Source organism: Pediculus humanus, genomic scaffold, assembly GCF_000006295.1.
Source record: "Pediculus humanus corporis 1103172107642 genomic scaffold, whole genome shotgun sequence".
NCBI lineage: Eukaryota > Metazoa > Arthropoda > Insecta > Psocodea > Pediculidae > Pediculus > Pediculus humanus.
In genome coordinates this window covers 317,185-330,350 of record NW_002987253.1, presented here as the reverse complement: position 1 = coordinate 330,350, position 13,166 = coordinate 317,185, and the positions used below count along the sequence as shown (strand labels likewise).

General features: G+C 25.4%; 1 non-coding gene across 1 annotated transcript; it reads left to right on the top strand.

The window, feature by feature from the left end:
• Positions 1 to 1,010: 1,010 nt before the first annotated feature.
• Positions 1,011 to 1,099, top strand: Phum_PHUM266780. The gene has a single exon (XR_009833517.1). It is a non-coding gene; the product is annotated as a microRNA, putative (microRNA).
• The last annotated feature ends 12,067 nt before the right edge of the window (positions 1,100 to 13,166 follow it).

Genomic DNA, 13,166 nt, shown 5'->3' with positions numbered 1-13,166 from the left:
TAATTATTATTATTAATCATTTTCGAAATTTAGAAAAAAAAAATCTTTTTCTTTTATTTTATTTTTTTTTTAGGTTCATCATCTCGATTTTTCATCTTTTTACATTTGCCTCGTATTGATTTTATTTTAATTATAAAATTTTGTTATAAAAAATAATAATTTTTGTTTTTCAACCATTTCGAAAAGTTTTTTTAAATATATATAATAATAATAATAATAATAATAATAATAATAATAATAATAATAATAATAATAATAATAGTAATAATATTTATATTCTAATAAAATATTTTAAAATATTTTCCGTGTGAAAATAAAACTTTTCATTTTTTTTAATTTTTTGTGCAAGAAGTCAATTAAATTACGTTTTTAACCTTTTTTATTTAACCATAAATTAATCATTATTATTATATTACAGTAAAATCATTATTATTATTAATAGTATAAGAATATATTAGATTAAATTATGTACATAAAAAAATTATGTATATATATATTATTTTGAACTTTTAAAAAACGCCTCGAAATAATGATTTTATTTCGAAAAATCCTATCATTATTAGTATTACTTCGTAATGTAATAATAATAATAATGATAATAATAATAATAGTAGTAGTAGTATTGGTCGAATGAATAAAATTAAAAAAAAGTTTACACATAAGTCAAATAAAAACGGTTGAGAAACAATCAAACAACAACAACAAAAACAACACACGTATTTTGATGTATTGTAAAATAATAACCGGAAGTAAATAGTTTGTTAATTTTAATAAAACATTAAATTTTTTTTTCCGTTGTTGTTGTTGTTGTTTATGTTGTCAGATGAAAAATTAAAAAAGAGTTTTATTTATAAATAATTTTTTTTTTTTTTATATTCCAGGTGGATATAAAATTTTTAATGCCGAAATGATTTTTTTTTTGGTTTGTTTGTTTGTTTGTTTGCTTGTTTGTTTAACGGTTTTTTTTTTTTTTTTGAATAAATAGGTTTGTTATATATATATAAATATCGGCACACTCGTAATCTACCCTGTAGATCCGGGCTTTTGTTGTTTTACCTCATAATCAGAAGCTCGTCTCTACAGGTATCTTACGGGTGTACGTTCACTCAATGATACAAAAAAAAAAAATTTACTGCAAATCTACGGAAAATCTTAAAGGTTATTATTATTATTATACAATTATTAATTTATTTACATATAAATTATTTGTTTTAATATAAATTTATTAATGTTTCAGAAAGTGAGACGGTGGAAAAGAACAAAAATGTGGAGACAAAGGAAGAAAAAAAAAATGGAAGAAGGAAAACAAATTTATTAGGTGTTAAAGATTTTTAAAAATGCTACCGCAGAAAATGTAAATAATAATCTGTTTGTTTACCTAACAAACGATTGTTTCAATGACCTTCATCAATAAATAAAAGAAAGAAGAAGAAGAAGAAGAAAAAAAAAATTTGTTTGTTGTGTTTTGTAAATTTTTATTTATTTATTTATTTATGTTAACTCAACGGGGAATCTTTTTCTTCATCTTTTTCATCATCATCATCATCATCATCATTATCTTTTTTTTATTTTCTTCCGGGGTGTTATTTTTGTTCAAATTTTTTCATACGTGTAAAAAAAAAAAAACAAAATCTATTGATTGAATATTTGTGTCGATGTTATTATGCTCGAGGTATTAAATACCTTTTAAGGTAATCTATTATAAATGCACGTACAAAATTTGATTTTAAATTTTTTTCGGTTATGACTTTTTCTTATTTTTAAATTACCTCAACCTTCACCTTTACGGGTTGTCTTAAACAAAAAACGTGTTCGGGTATTTGAAAAAAAAATTTCTTTTCTTTGCCTTATTCATTGATTAATATTTTCGATGCAATAAACAAAAACTTTCCCTAAGAGAAGAAATGATTAAAAACAAAAAAAATAGAAAACCACCCCAATTATTTTTTAAAATTAAAAAAAATTGTTTTTGTTTTTTTTTTCATGTTGCATTGGATCAGAATAAAGGATAAGGGAATGGAAATGATGGAAATCTTTTTTTTTTTTTTACACCCCTTTTTGTACGCCATGATAAATCACAAAGGGATAATTTTTTTTATATAAAAATTTACTAGCGACATCTAACGAGATTTTAATAAAATTTCACCCCTATTTAAAAAAAATTTATTCGACAGATGTCTCTAGTTAATATTTGACGCCATTCATAGTTTTCCAGCATTACTGAAAATTAAATAATTTTCTTTCAATTTTTTTTTTTTTTTTTGTAAAATCATTTAATTATTTATTTATTTAAAATTATTATTATTATTATTAAAATTTCGGATAATAAAAGTAAAAAAAATCACGACGAATCATACGTTACAAAACGCTTAAAATCGATCGAATCAATCATAATTTGAATAATGTAAACAAATATGGCTTCCGTTTATTTACATTTTATTACCCAATTTTTCTGTCGAGAAAAAATTAATAAATTTTACGTTACAAAATTAATTATTAAGGTAAGTAATTATTTAATTACATTATTACAAATCGTTTTTAATAATTAATTATGACTAATTGTCGCAATAATGCCAAACGTAAACAAAAAATAATTTTTTTTAAGCGAAAAAAGAAATTTTTTTTAAAAATTCAAATCCGCCATATTTATTTTGACAAACGATAAAATAAAAATTTTTTTGAAACCGTCGGTTAAAATTTCATTTATCGATAAATTAAATTAACATCGAAATAAAAAAAAAAATATATGAATGAATGAAAATAATTATTTATCAATTACTTATCGATAATGTATTTCCGTTGGAAAACGGTTTTTTAATTAAATTGCAAATTTAACGTGAAATCGATTTGCGCCCTCCCCTCCCCCTCCTTGTGCCCCTCCTCCCTCCTTTGTGCCTCTCCCCCCTCTTGTGTGTCCCTCTTCCCACATTAAATAAATCGATATTTATTTTATGACACATCAAAAAAAAACAAAAAAAAAATTATTCAAAGCCTAAAAAGGTACGAAAACAATTTTTTTTTTTTTTCGTTTCAAATCCATCATTCAGGTATTATTATCCACGTGGGATTTTTTTTTTTTCGGCAAAACGTCAAAGGAATTGAATTTAAAAAAAAAAAAATTCCCGCCAAAATTTTTTTAACTTAAAATTTTTTTAACGGAAATAAAATAATCTTTTGCTTAAAAAAAAAAAAATTATTTTTACACGATTAAAATATTTGAAAATTGTTTGTTTTTTTTTTTTCAAAATGGCAACAAATCGAAAGCAGACGACATTAAAACCGTTAATAATGACAAGATGGCGCGGGTGTAGCACGGTGAATTTCACGCGTTTACATCTTGTCAATTTATTTAATTAATTTTAATAGTTTTATTTAATATTTTAGTTATAAGTTATATATCAAAAGTTTTATTATTTAGTCTAGTTTATTGTGATATAATTAGTTTTTTAAATTATTTAGTGATAATTATATTATTTTAAGTTTAAATTTTTTGAAATTGTCAACGGTTTATCATGTGAAACAAAAGGAAAAGTGCGGAATAAAAATCCTTAGAAGATGGCTTACTACATCTGATTACTATGGGGTAAGTACTTCATTTTATATTTGTATTTTATTTGCAAAAATGTTTGGCTAAAATAGAAATGGACCCAAATACTCAAAAAAAAACAAAATTCTTAAAAATTCTACATTTATTTGTTTAATTATAATTAGTTTAACTGAATATCTTTTTTATCTCATCAAATACAAGAAGGATTGAAGTAATTTAATAAAAATATTTAATAATAGCTGATTTGATATATATTAACTCAGTGTAAAATTTCAATAGTTTAATCTTAAAGGGTTAATTTACTGACTGTTGGTTGTTTTAAGCATTTTCTTTAGTTAGTTTGTCTCATTACAATATAGTTTATCATAGAGATAGTGTAGTACCCCCTTTAAATCTGTATCAAAGTCAGAGGAAATTAGGTAGCATTTATGTTGGTTGATTTTAATGAAAGGAATTATGGAAAGACACAATGGACTCCATTTAGTAATTGTACTTCTCTTGAGCTGATTGTAATTAGTTGAACTATATACCCCTGTCACACTAAATAAAAATAGAGGTGGTGTAATACAAATACTTGTAATTAATTTATTTATTATATCAGGTGGATGTAAAATCTCTGTACTCCTGTTTTAAGTATGTATATATTGATTGTACATTTCTTTAACTCTTTTATTAAGTTAGTTTGTTTTATTATAACATATTTTGCCATGTGTTTAGTGTAAAATTCTCTTTTAATTTTATTTAAGATTAGAATAATTCAACTGCATTCAGATTACTTAAGTTTACAGGTACAAAATTGTAAATTGTATATGTATACTGTGCATACATTAGGAATGGAATGCATGAGGGTAAATTATGAAATGGGGAAATAGTAGGAAGCTTAAGTATTGACATAGTTCTGAGGACAAAATTATATGGTAACTGATTCATAATTGTAATAGAACAAAATGAGAACAACATAAAGACAGAAACAAAACAAATCTTGTTCTAACCTGAGTCAGCTCAACAAGGTTGTGAATCTCACTTCTCCTGTTCCTGGCCACTCCATGGACGTAAGTCACTGGAGCCCAGTACAGGAGACAACTTGTTTCCATCAAATAAAATGGTTTCAGTGAGACTTACAAGAATTGCTGTGATGCTGTTTAGGTTATAACAAAACAAAACCTATCCATCAGGCATGTAGCATCCCCCATATTCAGGTATTTGTTCCTTAGAGATCTAGTAGAAACCTGGAGTAAATTTTGAAAAAGCTCCGACAAACATTAAGACAAATTATCACGATTAAGATTTAATAAAAATAATAATAATTTGGAATAAATAATTAATATTTAACTCTCGTTTGTTTGTTTTATTATTAAAAAAAACAAAAATTAATTTTTTTTTCTAAAAATTTACCACGTGATAAAATTTTAATTGACGTCATTGAATGACGTATTTTTTTTTTTTTACTGACAATAATTTTTTTTCCTTTTACGGGTGTTTTTTATTTAATTTATTTTATTATAAACAAAAAAAAAAATTTCATTCAAATATTATCATCGTAACCTTCAAACAAACGTCTTTTTCACTCTCTCTCTCTCTCTCTCTCTCTTTAAAAACAAAAAAAACTCGCATACGTATATGAATTTCGGTGAATAACTGATAAGAAAACCTGAATTATTATTATTATTAAAGGGAATACCAAGAGGCCTGACTGCCTACAACTTATTAAATATAAAAATGAAAAAAAAATTCAAGTTATATATAAACATGGGAGAGAGAGAGAGAGAGAGAGAGAGAGAGACCGTATTGAGTAAAAGATTGTAAATGTCGACCACCCAGGAGGCTTTTATGATAAGAAATCTTTTTTTGGATAGTTTTAAATAACTGTTATCGAAGGTGCATTTGGATCGGTATACCCAATTACTGTCACTACTGTTACTCTCTCTCTCTCTCTCGTCATTCAAGGCTGAATAATAATTATTATTATTATTATTTTATATTATTTTTTTTTCGCAATCGTTAACCGAACGGATGATGACGAACAAAAATGGCGGTGATGATTTGATGTTGTTTGTTTTGCTGTTGGTCCAGAGGCCCAACAACAATTTTTTTTTTCTTTTCACGATATTTATTTTTGATTTAAAAAAAAAACGGTAGCCATTTAATTTAATATCATGGAGAAAGAGAGACAAAAAAAAAACTGGAATGATCGATCATTTTGACACTCTAAAAATGAGGAAAAAAAAAATAAAAATAAAAATTTTAATAATTTGTTTGTTGTATTTTCACGGTTGTTGTTGTTGGAATTTTTCGAATGACGTAATGAAGTTGTTTGATGTGTCAAATTTTTTCTTTCGTTCGAATTAAACAAAAAAAAATTTTAATTTTGTTTGTTATATTATCGTTCCCGTAAGGAGTTTGTTAAAAAGAAAAAAAAAATTTTTTTTTTCGGAAAATGCGTGGGTGTTTGGTTGGAACAAAAAAAATTTTTTTTTTTTAAAAGAACCGCCAAAAAAAAATGCTTTTGGAATATACGTGAGAAATGAGTTTACGATTCTCCAGATTAACCATGGACATTAAAAATCTGCAACTTTACTGACAGCTATGTCTAATTATGTAAAAGTACACGTCACTTTTTTTAAGGTACGCTCATATATTTAAATGCCTACACTTTACTTTGTTAGTCACCCAATGGTTTTTTTCTCTTTACCATGCGTTATTATTATTATTATCATTATTATTATTTTTTTTAAAAAAACATTCCGAGTGATAGAATCGAATTTTCCTTTCAAAAAAAAAGATGGCCGTTTTTTTTTTTTTTTTTTTAATTCATAACTAGAATAAGTTTTTTTTACGTCTTGGCTTGGAAATATATTCATCATTATTATTATTATCATTATCATCGTCGTGATTTGAAGTCCTTGGCTAAACATTTATTTCAATTCAATACAAAAGAAAAAAAAACAATTATAAATGAATGTTTATGTTTTTTTTTTTTTCTGTTGTTACGTGAAAACTAAACGTCTAATCCCGCCGAAAGGAAAATGACGTATGTAGAATGACGATGATGATGATGATAATAATAAGAAAACCCTGAAATAAGGAAACGAAGCAAAAGGTACAGCCTTGAGGATATCTTAGAAGAATGCTGTCAGTTGTTAACATTTCTTAACATGGTGGAAAAGAAAAAAAAAATAAAATAAGAAACTGTAGGACTGAGTATTTCAATTAATTTTTAAGAAAAAAAAAAAAAAGAGACTAGGTGAGATGTGCGTGGTCACGATGACGATGCAACTTTAACTTACATGTTTACCAACATTCTTTCAATACAAATACCAACTACAAGAAGGAGACTTTATCTCTATCTCTCTCTCGTACGATTATTTACAAGAAACTGTTATAAAAAAAAAAAAAAAAAAAAAAAAAAGTTTTCCCGGATCTTTCCACATTTTTTTTTTTTTTTTTATTTTCTGACTGGAACATGACGTTATTTTTTTGATGACATTTTTAATCCTGGTGGTGCAAACGAATTCGTGTCACCATCACGCCTTGTTTTTAACCAAAAAAACATTCACACAATTATTCAAAACTTCGTTGTTTGTTGTTTGTTGTTGTTGTTGTTCCTCGCAAAAGTTAAATCGATAATTGGTATACCAGTTTCGTACCCATATATATATTCTCATCTGTTAAAACTTCAAAAAAAAATTTTTTTTTTTTTTTTTGAGTTATGCGTTTTACGAAATGCGTGGGATTTATTTCTCCACCGATATTCTTTTTATTTTTTTTCTCGTGCCACGTCAATGAATGAATTTAAAAAATAATGAACGAGTTAAACGTTATGCGTACGCGGCCTTTGCCATGGAGGTCTCCCCCCCCCCCAAAAAAAAAAAAAACAATTTTTACGCACGTTTTAAACTTGAATAATAATAATAATAATTTCGTAACGAAAAAAAAAATTTTCCCGGGTTTTTAAATAAATTTGTCGTCGTCGTTGTCGTCGTCGTTGTCGTCGTCGTTGTCGTCGTCGTTGTCGTCGTCGTTGTCGTCGTCTGCTACTGCTACCGCAAATCAAAACCCGTTAAAATGAAAAACAATTTTTATAATTATTTAAATAAGGATTCGTTTTTTGAAATGAATGATCGAATCGCCATTTTTTTTTTTTCAAATAACAAACATTAGAAAAACTCGTTTTCGGTCGCGTGCTTAGTTTTCTTACAATATAAAATTATATTTAAGAAAAAAAAAATTTTTTTTTTTAGTTTACATAATATAGATTGATCGTGGCATCGGGCATAGTCGAGAGAACTTCTTTATTACGCACGCGTTTAACTATTGCCACGAATCTTTTTTTTTTTTTTATTGAATGCTAAGAGATTACACGGTTGAAATGTATTTGCCGCGAAACAAGGATTCATTTATCTTTTACGTAAAAGAAAGTTGATATGTCTTAATGGATCCCCAAAATTTTTTTTTTTTTTTTTTTGCGTTCGTCATTATTTATTGCCATTTTTTTTGCAAAAAATTTTTTTTTTTTTTATGCGCAATCGTCGGGGTAATTGTGATGATAATGATGATAATTAATAATTAAATTGTCAGAGGGAATGAAAAGAAAAAAAAAAAAAAGAAAAACCTTGGCTTATTTTTATATCGAATTCAAAAAAAAAAAAAAATTATGTAATTATAATCTATTAAATTGTTCATTTAAAAAAAAAAAATATCGGTCATTGTTGTTTGTTTGTTTGTTTTGCGATTGTTGAATGTTATGTAACAAACAAAGATTTGAAAATTTGCAGATTCATTTTTATGAATTTTTTTTTTTTCTTATGAAACGAAACGATACGAAAAAAAAAAGAATTTTGAAAAAAATATTTCTTTTCCCACATTTTTTTTTTTAATTTCCGGAAAAGAGACGTGGGAAATAATAATGATAATAATAATGGGGAGGTTTTTTAATTTGTTTTTTTTGAAAAGGTGGATGATGAAGTTTATACAATTAAAAAAAGGGTTTAAAAAAAAAGCTCTACGGGACACTTTGAAGTGATTTGCATGTGACAGGAGTTAAAGAAAAAGGTTGTCGGAACACAAGAGTCTCCCAGGGAAACTTAAAAAAATTTTTTTTTTATTGATTTATTGGCCAATTGGTTAAGGTTTTCAATCCTTTATCGATAAGTCATGTTTCGGCAACGTGCAAAAAAAAAGTAAAAAAACAAAACAAAAAACCAAAACAATTTTTTTTGTGATTCGTTTGCAAAAATTTGACTTAAAAGTATTTAAGAGTAAACAATTGACTAGTCCATTACATGTTGAGAACAAAGAAAAAATTTTTTTTTTTTTTTTTTTGTGATTTTCGACAAAAGAGTTAAAAAAAAAAAATTGAAAGTTAACCAAAAAAAAGAAATTTATAAAAAGGGTTGAAAGAAAAAGGGGTGGTGGTGGTGGTGGTTAATTTACTGTTATTCACAAGACCACCACCAAAAAAAATTTTTTTTTTTTTTCCGAAAAATACTCGAAAGTTTTTTTTTTTTTTTTAAATAAAATTTCCCCGGATGATATTTTTTTTCTTAAATGAAATTTTCATCATCCCCTAAATTGTTTCAACCCTTAAAAAAAAATATTTCCCTTTTTTTATATATATATTTTTTGCTTTTTTTAAATTTCATTCTTTCTGATTTTTTTTCTTTTGCCCTCCCTTCTCGTTTCGTTTTTTAAAAAAAAAAAAAATTTCATTTTATTTCTTCAACAAAAAAATTATTATTTTTTTTTCTACCCCCCTCACAAAAAAAAGGAAAAAAGGAAAAAAAAAGGAAAATTTCAATCCTCGATTTCGAAATTGTAATTTTTTTTTTTTTTTTGCTTTTTCATAGCTTGTCGGAATTTTTTTACGTGACACATGTCGGAAAAATATTTCCTTTTCGAGAAGTAGAAAAAAAAAAAAAAAAAAAAAACTTCATTTTGACGTTTTTTTTTCTTTTTTCCTTTTTTTTCCTTTTTTTTTGATTTTCTTTCGTTCGCATAAAATTTATAAATATTAGAAATTTTTAATAAAAAATAAAATTAATAAATTATTGAGGAAAAAAAATTGGAATAAGGTTCGGGAAATGATTTTACGCAAAATCCCCTATTTAAAATTTTTTTTATTTTTTCATCGTCTAAACGCATCGTGAGGGACCCCTTCCCCGCCCCCTCAAAAAAAAAAAACTCTTGGAGAAATTCGAAAAAATATTAAATGATTATGCAGAAAAAAAATTTTTTTTATTTTTTTTAACAAGGAACTGACAACTTTAAATAAGTTTTTAAATTTTGCCTTCTTTTTTTTTTAAGGGTAAAATTTTTACCCCCTTTGAAGGAAAAACATAATAATAATATTATTATTATTATCGTTAATAATTAGGATAAAATAAAAAATTAGTCATGCGAAACCTACGAAACGTTTCGATCGGGAGGAAAAAAAAAAAAAAAACAACTCAGGGGGAATGTGGATGGATGGAAAGAGCGGAAAAACCTTTTTTTTTTTTCACTCCCCGTGCTCCCTTTCCCACCTCACCCCACCCCACTCTCTCGAACCTACCCTCATCCCTTAAATTTCGGAAATGGTTACTTAAAAATATAAAAATGGGAGAGAGTGTGTGTGTGTGTGTGTCTATGCTACCGGTGTATACAAAAGACTCTCCTCGATAGGTTTTGATTAATGATTATTTTCTGGAAATGTCACTCGTTTTCCAAATGTATAACTCAAGACATTGAAGCTTAGAGACCGTTCGTTTCTTCTTCGTTCACTCAACAAAATAAAAAAAATTTTTTTTTTTTTACCTTTGACGTTTTTTTGTTCTTTTCCTTTGTTTACTCCTCGAGCCAAAAAAAAAAAAAAAATCTTATTCACCGAACGCTTTAATTGTATTTTTCACACACCTTTCGATTTGAAATAATTTTTAATTTTTTTTAACACTATAACTTGAAATTTTAGGGCCTTTTTTCATGAAAACAAGGCCCTAAAAAAAAAAATTTGTAAGGAGACATGAAGAAAAGTTTAGTAAGGAAAGATAAAAAACGAAACGACGAACGCGTTTAATTTTTTTTTTTTTTTGGTCTCCGTCAAGTTGGCGACACTTTAACTTGTCATAAAAAAAATTTTAAACGGTTACTTAAATCATATTAAAAACGAAAAAAATGTTTGCGTCACGTTATCATGAGAAAATAATAATAATAATAATGATAGAGTGTAAGTAAAAAAAAAAGTAAACGAAGCGTCGGCCATTTTGATAATTAAAAAAATGAAAATAAATTTTAAAACCGCGAAAAAAATTTCCTACGATGCCTTCTCGATTTTCATTTTAAAAATAAAATTCGATAATAATAACACAACAACAACAAACGAACAAATAATAATAATAATGATGAAAAAAAAAGATATTATATTGCGAGACAGCTTTTCAAAAACATCTTTTTCCAGTCAACAATTTTTTTTTTTTTTTTGACACTCTAATCGTTTGTTTCTTTCGTTTGTTGTTGTTGTTTGCGGCGTTCAAAAAATAATTTTTTCGTAATTTTCTATCTTAATCTTCATTTAAATTTTTTTTTTTTTGTATGCGGGAATATTATTTGTTTTTTTAACCTAATTTTCGTTTGTTTGTTTGTTATTTAAAAAAAAAATCTCGTTTGACCACTTTAAAAAAATTTTTTTTTGCCAATGTCTTCCGGTTGACTACTACAACTACTTAAAAAAATCACCCACGTTAAAATTTTTTTTTTTTTTTTACTTGTTGTGTTTTCTAGCAGAAGAAAAAAAAATGGAATTTTTTTTTTTTCATAACAACTACAGGGTAAATTAATTAATTTTAACTCTAAAAAAAAAAAAATCTTTTTTTTCCTTTTCGTTTTCTTTTTCGTTTTATTTCCTTCCTTTTTTTTTATTTACAAAATTCAATCGATATTATTATTAATATAAAAATATTCAGTTTATTAGCAAAACCTTTTTTTTTTTTTTCTATCAGAAAGAAAAAGAAAGAAAGAAAGAAAAAAAAAGTTCATTATGTATATACGTAAATGTATATATAGATATAAATTTTTTTTTATTATAAGAAGACGTATTGAGAAATGAATTTTTAAATACATTTTTCATTTTTTTTACAATTCGTTTTGATTTAGTAATTCAAAATTTTCAACCCTCGTCATCTCGTCGGAACGTTGCTGAGTAGCAGAAGATAAAAGAGTGAGGCAAATTTAAGCATTTTTTTTTCTTTCTTTCTTTATATTTTTTACTCCTATAGCAAAAAAAAAACAAAATGGCCGAAATTTTTTGTTTTTTATATTAAAATTTTTTTCTTTTTTTTTTATAAAACAATTCGAGTGAGGTAAATAAAATATTCCCGATTTATTATTAATATTTCACCTTCAAATATTTAAAAAAAAAAAAAAAAAAAAAAAATTTTTGACTTAACCTTAATGTCGCCGTCGTCGTCATTATTATTATTATTATTAATATTTTTTTCGTGAATTTCAAACTGGTTTAAAATGATTTCCGTTTATAAATCGTTCGGCCACACCTGTAAAAATCTTTATCGATATTATTGATTGCCATTAATATTTCATTTCGAATATTTTTTTTTTTTATATTTTTTAATTGCTTATTTTTTTTATGTAACGCCGCGTAAAATATGGTATGAGTATTTATGTAATAATAATAATAATAATAATAATCCGAATTATTAAAAAAAAAAAAGGAAGAAAAAGGAAAAAAAAGAAAAAGAAAACGGAAAAAATAAAATCGAGCGCAAATGGTTATCACTCTTATAAAGATCATCCCTTTTTATTTGAGATCTTAACATGGTTGTCCAACTCCATTTAAGTCCGCCTATTTCTTTCATTTTACTTCTTCTCTTTTTTTTTTTTTTTTCTATTTCTCCCCCTTAGTTTTCAAGTTTCTACAATTTACGAAAAAAAAAAATATATATGTATATATAAAATGGCGTCGAACAAACAAATCAACAAACAAACAAACGAAATGAAAAAAAAAAAATTTCAATATTTCGATTGATTTATTTATTTTTTTTTTTTTTTGCAATGCGAAGAATCAAAAATTTTTTTTTTTTTGTAACCTCGGAAAATAGACATTTTATAAACAAATATGGCGGAAAAATCATTTCGAATGAAGAAAAAAAATTCGAAATTTATACTAAAAAAGTTTGTAAAATGGTCGCGATCGAACCTGTTGAAAAATAAATTTTTTTAAAAAGGGAAAATAAAAATTTTTTTTTATTATCAACACGTCTGTCATAAAAGAAAAAAGAAAAATATTTTTTTGTTCTGACAAATTCATAACAGTAATAATAATAATAATAATAACTCGAAACTCGAGTCGAAAAAGAAAATGAAAAAGAAACAAAAAAAATTTTTCAACAAAGAAAAAAAGAAAAAAAAAAAATTCGAAATACTCTTGGGAAATTGCAATTAGAAGGGAAAAAATAGGGAAACAAAAGGAAGAAAAAAAAAAAGAATTTTCGGCTGGAAATACAAAAAGAAAGAAAGAAAGAGAAAGAGAGAGAGGGAAAGAGATAGAAAACATTTTTATTAAATCTTTTGCGACTTTCGAAAAAAAACTTTTTTCTTGAGTTTGTCCACAATGTAAGTGAGCCGTATA